A 12,654-nucleotide genomic window follows, 5' to 3' on the forward strand; every position below is an offset into this window, starting at 1 on the left:
ATCTCTATTTCCATCAAACCTTTCTGTAGTTTATTGTCAATCCTGCGATTTTTGTTGCAGAAAGCTCGACAAAGGGATAGTGATCTGACGGCGATTTTAGCTAACTTCTTAAAAAGTTTTTTATTTTAGAAGTTTCTTCCAGCATTTTTTTGACATGGCTTCCCCTCGTTTCTATTGGAGTAACAAGACCAAATATGGACCATCGGTAGATCTCATCATGAAGTATTACCAGATGCGGCTGTGTAGGATTTCATCATCCCCTGTAGAAGTTATTCCCCTTTTATTGTTTTTTTTCCGACATGGCCCCCCCCCCCCCCTCGTTGTTTTTGAAGATATCATGACCTTATTTGGACAATAGGTAGATCTCATCATGATGTATTACCATATGAGGCTGCTAAGGATTTCATTATTCCCTATGAGAGTTATGTCCCCTTGAAGCAATTTATTTCTTTTGCATTTTTCTCAAAAAGTATTGAAGATAGAATCGATTTGAAAATGGCAACATGTACAAGACCAGATGGCAATGGTAATAAACATATACAATCATTTTGTTGTTAACCCTTATAAGGATTTATTTCCCTTGAAAAAATATACACAATTTATCTCAAGAACCAAAAGTCGTAAACACTTGGGACCTACACCAATAATCATAAGTTCATGTGACCTTCAATTTGCACCCAAGGCCAAAGGTCACCAAGTGCAAAAAAAAATTACGCTGCAATTTTAAGCTTGCATATTAAGAAAACGATAAGAGTTTGCTGCATACTTACACCGTATAAAATGTTCCTCTCGATGAGATCTACATTTTATACACTGAACTCAAAAGTGTCCGACTGTCTTTTCAAAAGTTACGACGGGATGATTCTTAAAAGTATAAAATTGTGTGTATATCTTTTAAATGGTAACAAATAGCAACCTACTATAAACTGCAAAAATGATCAGTAGTTTAAGACCTTCAATTTGAGGTCAATATCAGGTCATGATGAAATTTAACATTGATCTTCAAAGTGTATTATGACCTTGACCTTGTGACATTTGAAAGGACAAGTGGTCTACATGTTTAAACAAATACCAAAAACATTCCATGGAAAAAACCACCAAAAAAACCCGCTTCAGGTTAAAGATTTTTGGTCCAGGTAGGTTAAAGATTTTGGTCGAGAAGTTTTTCATGAAGTTGAAGTCCTATCAGCTTGAAACTTGGTACCAATGATCCTTGTGATATGATCTTTTTAATGCCAAATTAGAGATTATACCCCATTTTCACGGTCCACTTAACATGGAAATGATAGTGCAGATGGGGCATCCGTTGACTTAGGACACAACATTTTGTTATTGGTATAAATATAGATTTTGCTACCGTAAATTAAAAGCAGACTAGATACTATTGTTATATACATATGCACTTTAATGGATCTACCATCTGTCGACGCATGTATCTTGACGTTGAACAAGGTAATGGTTTTCTCTAACTGTTTATATGACGTCTTTCCACTACATCCATTTATTGTATGTTGGATCTGATTGATAATTTAGTCTTGATGCACGATTTTTGTCGAGCCTACAACTTTTGTTGCAGAAAGCTCGACATAGGGATAGTGATCCGGCGGCGGCAGTGTTAGCTCACTTCTTAAAAACTTTATATTTTAGAAGGTGGAAGACCTGGATGCTTCATACTTTGTATATAGATGCCTCATGTTATGAAGTTTCCGTCAGTCACATGTCCAATGTCCTTGACCTCATTTTCATGGTTCAGTGACCACTTGAAAAAAAAGTTCAGATTTTTTGTAATGTTGAATTCTCTCTTATTATAAGTAATAGGATAACTATATTTGGTATGTGCGTACCTTGCAAGGTCCTCATGCCCGTCAGACAGTTTTCACTTGACCTCGACCTCATTTCATGGCTCAGTGAACAAGGTTAAGTTTTGGTGGTCAAGTCCATATCTCAGATACTATAAGCAATAGGGCTAGTATATTCGGTGTATGGAAGGACTGTAATGTGTACATGTCCAACTGGCAGGTGTCATATGACCTTGTCCTCATTTTCATGGTTCGGTGGTTATAGTTAAGTTTTTGTGTTTTGGTCTGTTTTTCTCATACTTTATGCAATAGGTCTACTATATTTGTTGTATGGAATGATTGTAAGGTGAACATGTCTAACGGACAGTGGTCAAAGGTAAGTTTTTCAGTTTTGGTCTTTTTATCTGATACTATAAACCATAGGTCAACTATATTTAGTGTATGGAAATATTTTATGAATGATATATTAGTCGCGCAGGTTTTATTTGACCTTGACCTCATTTTTACGGTTCATTGCTCAGTGTTAAGTTTTTGTGTTTTGGTCTATTTTTCTTAAACTATAAGTATTAGGTCAACTATATTTGTTTTATGGAAGCATTGTTAGCTGTACATGTCAGCCTAGCATGGTTCATCTGACCTTGACCTCATTTTCATGGTTCATTGGTCTTTGTTTAGTTATCTTGGTTAATGTAACGTTTATGTGACAGTTGTAATAAAGCTTTATACTTAGGACTATCAACATAATATCAATGATTAGTAAAGAAGGCGAGACATTTCAGTGTGTGCACTCTTGTTTTTATTGACTTTGAACTAGCTATCACTGACTGCGAGTCTTCTCAGATATGTACTTTTTGTTGTTGGAATGTACAAGTACCATGTCAGCTCCATGTGTTTTGTTATATGTATTTAGCCTTTTTCAACACAATTTTATAAAATTGAGAATGGACATATAGTTCGTTCATATGCTATGCTGTTACATCACTGTCCGAATTAAGGGTATGATTGAGATTCCGCTAACATGTTTAACCCCGCCACATTTTGTATATATTTGTCTGTACCAAGTTAGGAGCCTGTAATTCAGTTGTCGTTTGTTGCTGTGTTAAACATTTGTTTTTCGTTCAGTTGTTTTTACATTAATATACATGTAGTTTTGTCGTTAGGTTTCATATTTGTGATTTTGGGGTCTTTCAAAGCCGACAAAGCGGTATGGGCTTTGCGTATTGTTGAAGGCTTTACAGTGACCTATGAAGATCTGTTAATTTCTGTGTCATTTGTTCTTTTGTGCAGAGTTGTCTAATTGGCAATCATACCACATCTGTGTTTTTCTGTTGGTTTTTTTTTTTTTTTTTAAATATGATGGCATACAAACCATCAAAGTTTGAAAGATATTTGTCAAACAGTTTCACAGCATTTGCGTTCAAAACGCCTTGGGCAGTTGGAGTGACGGATAGATACTGTTACTATATATATATCTATATTCAATAACATTTCAGTACATGCACTTGTTTCTGTCAATATGTGGATTACTATCCATACCCGTACTGGAAAATCCAAAAATAATTGTGAAGCTGTTTAGGGAGCTACCATTTGATTTTTATGGGGGGGGGGGGGGGGGGGGGCAAAATAGGCAGGACAGGAGTTTTGAGTAAAAAAAAAAAGGCAGGATGAGACAATTGCAAAAAAAAAAAGTCAGGACGACAAGTTAGGTAAAAAAAGTCAAAATAAACTAAAAAAAAAGGCAGGCCCGAATAGAGTGAAAAATAAAAAGGCAGGACAGAAGTTACAGCTAAAAAAAATGCAGGACAAAATTTTTCATCCTAGCCCCCCCCCCCCCCCCCCCCCCCCCCCCCCCCCCCCCCCATCCCCCCCCCATAAAAATCAAATGATAGCTCCCTTATTTCATTACGTCATGTAGATATTATGCGTATACATATGTGACAACTTAACGAATCGAATATGTATGTTGTTTATACAGAGCAAACGCCACATTTATTTTTACTGTACATACAATTCTTACTTTATGTCAACAATGTAAATTTTAGAACTGTATTTTCTTCAATTTAAGAACCTTGCTAAACTGCAAAAAAGATATGTTTTAGGAAAACAAAGTTCTCAATCCCAACTTCGAAGATATTTATAAATATCTTGTTTTGGACTAATTGGTATTTTTTGCAATTTATTTTAATGTTATGATAATGTACTTCAAAGGTTAGTTTTATTTATAGACGAGTTTAAAAAATGCAGAAAAATATAAGCTCTCTAAATATGAAAAATTCATATATTATATTCCCGTGAAGCAATTAAAATAAGAAAAACAAAACGTGAACCTCGTTGGCAGTTTGACTGTCCGTCTGGTATATTTCGTCCCTCTTTTTTTGATCTATTAATATATAGATATCCATGATTTATCCTCATTCTGTACATGGGATTTGGAAAACTGACATGTATTCTCAGAGCATGTATTCTTTTAACTTTGGACCTCAATCAAAATATTTCCATAGCTTATATATAATTAACTCACCTGGGTCTTTAGGTCCAGGAAACCTTTTTTTGCCTATCATTTGTACCTAATGTGGATAAAAGCTTAGCCGTAGGGAGTTTTGTATGAATTAAAAAAGAGAATGGAAAAATCAGCCTACCCCACCTTTGGACATCAATTAAAAAAGTTCCTTGAATTTACCCACCCGGGTCTTAAAGTCCAGATAACCTTAAGCAATTGCCTATCTTTTGTACCTTTGTCGTCGGGAATTTTAAATGAATTAAAGAAGGGAGTTGCTATGGACACCCTACCCCAACTTTGGACCTCAATTGAAAAACGTTCCATAACTTAACCCACCCGGGTCTTTTAGTTCATGCAACCTTATGCAATAACCTATCAGTTGTACCTTATGTGGACAAAACCTTTGCCACAGGGATTTTTTTTATAAATTAAAGAGGGGAAGTGGTAGGGTCACCCTACCCCAAATTGGCACCTGAATTAAAAACGTTAAAATACTTTGGACCCATCTTGGTTGTTGGGTCCAAACAACCTCTGTACTTATTGTTGACAAAAGCTTTGCCGTAGGGAACTTTTGATAAATTAAAGGAGGGAGGTGGTAGGGGCACACTACCTAAACTTTTAACCTCAATCTAAAACGTTCAAGATAATAACAAAAAGAACAGCAAAATTTTCTCAAAATTACCAATTCAGGGACAGCAACCTAACAACCCATCATCCGATTCATCTGAAAATTCCAGGGCAGATAGATCGTGACCTGATCAACAATTTTACTTCCTGTCAGATTTGCTCTTAATGCTTTGGTTTTTGAGTTATAAGCCAAAAACTGCATTTTACCCCATGTTCTATTTTTAGCCATGGCGGCCTTTGGACTTTAGTGTAGACCAATTTGAAAACAGGACCAAAAATGAAGAATCTACATACACAGTTAGATTTGGTATATCAAAGAACCCCATTTATTCAATTTTTGATGAAATCAAACAAAGTTTAATTTTGGACCCCGATTTGGACCAACTTGAAAACTGGGCCAATAATCAAGAATCTAAGTACATTTTTAGATTCAGCATATCAAAGAACCTAACTGATTCATTTTTTGTCAAAATCAAACTAAGTTTAATTTTGGACCCTTTGGACCTTAATGTAGACCAATTTGAAAACAGGACCAAAAGTTAAGAATCTACATACACAGTCATGACAGTTAGATTCGGCATATCAAAGAACCCCAATTATTCAATTTTGATGAAATCAAACAAAGTTTAATTTTGGACCCTTTGAGCCCCTTATTCTGTTGGGACCAAAACTCCCAAAATCAATACCAACCTTCCTTTTATGGTCATAAACCTTGTGTTTAAATTTCATAGATTTCTATTTACTTAAACTAAAGTTATTGTGCGAAAACCAAGAATAATGCTTATTTGGTCCCTTTTTTGGCCCCTAATTCCTAAACTCCCAAAATCAATCCCAACCGTTCTTTTGTGGTCATAAACCTTGCGTCAAAATTTCATAGATTTCTATTATTATGGTTGATGTAACACTGGAGGATGTTATACACCTAATATACCACATGTACCCTGGTTGATGTAACACAGGAGGATGTTATACACCTTATATACCACATGTATCCTGGTTGATGTAACACAGGAGGATGTTATGCACCTTATATACCACATGTATCCTGGTCGATGTACTACAGGAGGATGTTATACACCTTATATACCACATGTATCCTGGTCGATGTACCACAGGAGGATGTTATGCACCTTATATACCACATGTATCCTGGTTGATGTAACACTGGAGGATGATATACACCTAATATACCACATGTACCCTGGTTGATGTAACACAGGAGGATGTTATACACCTTATATACCACATGTATCCTGGTTGATGTAACACTGGAGGATGTTATACACCTTATATACCACATGTACCCTGGTTGATGTAACACAGGAGGATGTTATACACCTTACATACAGCATGTACTCTAGTTGATGTAACACTGGAGGATGTTATACACCTTACATACAACATGTACCCGGGATGATGTAACACAGGAGGATGTTATACACCTAATATACCACATGTATCCTGGTGGATGTAACACAGGAGGATGTTATACACCTAATATACCACATGTATCCTGGTGGATGTAACACAGGAGGATGTTATACACCTAATATACCACATGTACCCTGGTTGATGTAACACGGGAGGATGTTATACACCTAATATACCACATGTATCCTGGTGGATGTAACACAGGAGGATGTTATACACCTAATATACCACATGTATCCTGGTGGATGTAACACAGGAGGATGTTATACACCTAATATACCACATGTACTCTGGGGGATGTAACACAGGAGGATGTTATACACCTTATATACCACATGCACCCTAGTTTATGCAACACAAGATGATGTTATACACCCTATATACCACATGTATCCTGGAGGATGTTATACACCTTATATACCACATGTACCCCGGTTGATGTAACACAGGAGGATGTTATACACCTAATATACCACATGTACTCTGGTGGATATAAGACAGGAGGATGTTATACACCTTATATACCACATGTACCCTAGTTTATGCAACACAGGAGGATGTTATACACCTTATATACCACATGTATCCTGGTGGATGTAACACAGGAGGATGTTATACACCTTATATACCACATGTACCCTGGTTGATGTAACACAGGAGGATGTTATACACCTTAAATACCACATGTACCCTGGTTGATGTAACACAGGAGGATGTTATACACCTTACATACAACATGTACCCGGGTTGATGTAACACAGGAGGATGTTATACACCTAATATACCACATATATCTTGGTGGATGTAACACAGGAGGATGTTATACACCTAATATACCACATGTATCCAGGGGGATGTAACACAGGAGGATGTTATACACCTTTCATACAACATGTACCCTGGTTGATGTAACACAGGAGGATGTTATACACCTTAAATACCACATGTACCCTGGTTGATGTAACACAGGAGGATGTTATACACCTTAAATACCACATGTACCCTGGTTGATGTAACACAGGAGGATGTTATACACCTTACATACAACATGTACTCTGGTTGATGTAACACAGGAGGATGTTATACACCTTAAATACCACATCTACCCTGGTTGATGTAACATAGGAGGATGTTATACACCTTATATATCACATGTATCCTGGTTGATGTAACACTGGAGGATGTTATACACCTTACATACAACATGTACCCGGGATGATGTAACACAGGTGGATGTTATACACCTTATATACCACATGTATCCTGGTGGATGTAACACAGGAGGATGTTATACACCTAATATACCACATGTTTCCTGGTGGATGTAACACAGGAGGATGTTATGCACCTAATATACCACATGTATCCTGGTGGATGTAACACATGAGGATGTTATACACCTAATATACCACATGTACCCTGGTTGATGTAACACAGGAGGATGTTATACACCTAATATACCACATGTATCCTGTTTGATGTAACACAGGAGGATGTTATACACCTAATATACCACATGTTTCCTGGTGGATGTAACACAGGAGGATGTTATACACCTTACATACAACATGTACCCTGGTTGATGTAACACAGGAGGATGTTATACACCTTATATACCACATGTATCCGGGTGGATGTAACACAGGAGGATGTTATACACCTTATATACCACATGTATCCTGGTTGATGTAACACAGGAGGATGTTATACATCTTACATACATGTACCCTGGTTGATGTAACACAGGAGGATGTTATACACCTTATATACCACATGTACCCCGGTTGATGTAACACAGGAGGATGTTATACACCTTATATACAACATGTACCCCGGTTGATGTAACACAGGAGGATGTTATACACCTTACATACAACATGTACCCTGGTGGATGTAACACAGGAGGATGTTATACACCTTATATACCACATGTACCCCGGTTGATGTAACACAGGAGGATGTTATACACCTTACATACCACATGTACCCCGGTTGATGTAACACAGGAGGATGTTATACACCTTATATACCACATGTACCCCGGTTGATGTAACACAGGAGGATGTTATACACCTTACATACAACATGTATCCTGGTTGATGTAACACAGGAGGATGTTATACACCTTATATACCACATGTATCCTGGTCGATGTAACACAGGAGGATGTTATACACCTTATATACCACATGTACCCTGGTTGATGTAACACAGGAGGATGTTATACACCTTACATACAACATGTACCCTGGTTGATATAACACCAGAGGATGTTATACACCTTATATACCACATGTACCCTGGTGGATGTAACACAGGATGATGTTATACACCTTACATACAACATCAACCCGGGTTGATGTAACACAGGAGGATGTTATACACCTTATATACCACATGTATCCTGGTGGATGTAACACAGGAGGATGTTATACACCTTATATACCACATGTATCCTGGTGGATGTAACACAGGAGGATGTTATACACCTTATATACCACATGTACCCTGGTTGATGTAACACAGGAGGATGTTATACACCTTACATACAACATGTACCCGGGTCGATGTAACACAGGAAGATGTTATACACCTAATATACCACATGTACTCTGGTGGATGTAACACAGGAGGGTGTTATACACCTTACATACAACATGTACCCGGGTTGGTGTAACACAAGAGGATGTTATAAAACACTAGAAAATATCCTGTAATCATATAAAGCATCAAAAGAAATAAAAACATTGACAACAATAAGGCTGAACTCATCAGATGGATACATCTAACAAAAATCTATGATTATTTCAAGAAAATTATCAATGCATACAGTATTATTACATAGCAAATATATTATGAGCATATAATATAAAAAAAAATAAAGATGTGGCATGATTACCAATTGCCAAGAGACCATGTGACACAGAAATTAACAACTATAGGTCACCGTACGACCTTCAACAATGAGCAAAGCTCATACCGCGTAGTTAGCTATAAAAGGTCCTGAAATGACAAATGTAGAACAATTCAAACGAGAAAACTAACGGCCTAATTTATGTATAACTAGAGGCTCCCAAGAGCCTGTGTCGCTCACCTTGGTCTATGTGCATATTAAACAATGGACACAGATAAATTCATGACAAAATTGTGTTTTGGTGATGGTGATGTATTTGTAGATTTTTCTTTACTGAACATTCTTGTTGCTACAATTATCTCTATCTATAATGAACTTGCCACAGTAATTACAGTGGAAAACATTTTCTAAAAATTTACAAAAATTGATGAAAATTGTTAAAAATTGACTATAAAGGGCAATAACTCCTTAAGGGGTCAATTGACAATTTTGGTCATGTTAATTTATTTGTAGATCTTACTTTGCTGAACATTATTGCTCTTTACAGTTTATCTCTATCTATAATAATATTCAAGATAATAACCAAAATCTGCAAAATTTCCTTAAAACTACTAATTCAGGGGCAGCAACCCAACAACAGGTTGTCCAATTTGCCTGAAAATTTCAGGACAGATAAATCTTGACCTGATAAACAATTTTACCCATTGACAGATTTGCTCTAAATGCTTTGGTTTTAGAGTTATAAGCCAAAATCTACATTTTACCCCTATGTTCTATTTTTAGCCATGGCGGCCATCTTGGTTGGTTGGCAGGATCACGCCACACATTTTTTTAACAAGATACCCCAATGATGATTGTGGCCAAGTTTGGATTAATTTGGCCCAGTAGTTTCAGAGGAGAAGTTTTTTGTAAACACATGAAACAATTACAAAAATTTAAGAAAAATGGTTAAAAATTGCCTATTAACGGCAATAACTCCTTAAGGGGTCAACTGACAATTTTGGTGATGTTGACTTATTTGTAGATCTTATTTTGCTGAACATTATTACTGTTTGTAGATAAATCTTGACTTGATAAAAAATATTAATCCATGTCAGATTTGCTCTAAATGCTTTCGTTTCAGAGTTATAAGCCAAAATCTTCATTTAACCCCTATGTTCTATTTTTAGCCATAGAGGCCATCTTGGTTTTTGACCGGGTCACTGAACACATTTTTTAAACTAGTTACCCCAATGATGATTGTGGTCAAGTTTGGTTAAATTTGGCCCATTAGTTTCAGAGGAGAAGATTTTTGTAAAAGTTAACGACGACAGACGACGGACCAGGGACACCAAGTGATGAGAAAAGCTCACTTGGCCCTTTAGGCCAGGTGAGCTAAAAATAGATGTTTCTCATTGCTTTTAACCGTATAAGAATGATTTTATGTGCATCGAATTAGTAATCAAACGATTTACCGTAGTTTCACTCACATTGTTGAAATTCTTTTTCTTTAACTAACGAGTACACGTACAATGCATGTGTTGTCAATCTCTAGCTAGGGGTTAAATTGAAGTTCACATGAATACAGATTTAAAGAGGTCGACTCATTCACTTGCAAGTGAATAACTAATTATCAATGTTTCTTAGCGCAATTTGACAAAATTGAACCTTTTTGGCTGCAAAAAGCGTATTGTTATTTCACTATTTCACTTTCATTATTGATTGAACAAAAAAAATCAAACTTTCGATTTTTTATAAATACAAATACAAAAACCATGAAAGAGGATCAACATTGATACATAAGGTTTTAACAAGTGAATTAAAATGTAAGTTACAGATGGCATCACCTTGCCAAAATTTAACAATGAACACAAATAGAAAACAATTACATCATTCGATTGTCAAGTCTAAAAATAAACACTGTACTTCAGAATCATAAAATTTACTAATTGTTAATATACTGCATCAACATAATAGTACATACTGGTCATATATATATATATGTTATGTACAAGTTATCATTTTGTACAAATTATAATTAGTACAAAAATATTGTACAAATTATAATTTGTATTTTGACTTTGTACGAATTGTAATTTGTACAAAAAGTGCTTGTACAAATTACAATTTGTACAAAATAGGACAAAAATTCACTTATATATAAATAACTTGTACAATAATTTTTTATACGGATTTTGGCGAAAAAAGCATTGATACACATTATTGAATTGCTACGTACTAAATGACCTGAAAGTAAACCTAAGTTACATAATTCAAAAGTAGTTCTTTATCAATTGTTAGAGCAGGTGATATAGTGATTTATGGAATCAGGTATTGCAAACCATCTTTTGACTCTCAAATCGATAACGACCTGTTTTACAGGCATTTTAACTGTTTCATATAGCGAGCGTTGAAGCTCAGGAACCGTTGCTGTGAATAAACATGTGTATTTAGTTGCTTCAGTCAGACTTTTAGGCAAAATAAATATCCCAGAAGATTAAACACCCCGTTTGGTTAGGAATATGACTATGCTAAAGTCAGGAATATGTCAGTTGTTGTTTTGCCTTTTTTTATCATTGTTTTTTTTCAACAATATGAAATATGAAATTTTACAAATATACCCCGTAATCGTTTGAAAAGTTTCTAAATAAAAAAAAATACCTCAAAATAACGATAAGAACTAAATTTACGGAATTTACGAGAATTTGAAATGAGGGAACATTTTTTTTGAAAGAATATGAAAGAATTGAAGCCAAACTAGTATACTTTTTTGACATAAAATGTCGTTTTATGTACAAAACACTTGGAATGGACATCGTTCAGTGTGAGGAATTTGTACAGCCTCATAAAATTTTTCAAAATTTTGTCGTTTTGGGTTAAAAAATTACGATTTGGGGTCAAAGAGCGAAATTTTAATAATTTCACCTAAAAAATGCTGAAAAGGAGTAAGTTCGGTAAGGGCCATATTTGGCCCCAATTATAAAGTTCATAGTTACAAGACAATAAATGTTTTAAGTTGCCTTAAAGACATGTTAGAAAGTTAAACAGAACTGTTTTTGTCAAAGTTTAATTCCAGCACGTTGAATTTTACATCCAAAAAAGGTCAAGATAAGGGATTTTGGTGAAATTTGACAAAATCAGCTAGATTCCAACCAAATAAAGGACCAAGAAACATAGAGCGCAGGCGTGGACAAGCTTAAGATTCAAATAAGACATGTGAAATGTCTTCACAGACATTATTTTAAAAGATCTTTGTTGTCGACGTATGCACTCTATGTTTCCTGTCCAACAATCTATAGAAATTTACCCATTTTCATTGATTTTTTCGTGAAAATCAATATGAGTACAACTTGTGACGTCATAATGAAACGCAGAAACGTAAAATTTTCAACAAAATGGTTTATATCCTAGCTAGTCAATGTGTTAGCTATAATTTATCGTGTTATTGGTCAATAAATCCGAAT

The sequence above is a fragment of the Mytilus trossulus genome, chromosome 11, assembly GCF_036588685.1.
Source record: "Mytilus trossulus isolate FHL-02 chromosome 11, PNRI_Mtr1.1.1.hap1, whole genome shotgun sequence".
In the NCBI taxonomy this organism is placed as follows: domain Eukaryota; kingdom Metazoa; phylum Mollusca; class Bivalvia; order Mytilida; family Mytilidae; genus Mytilus; species Mytilus trossulus.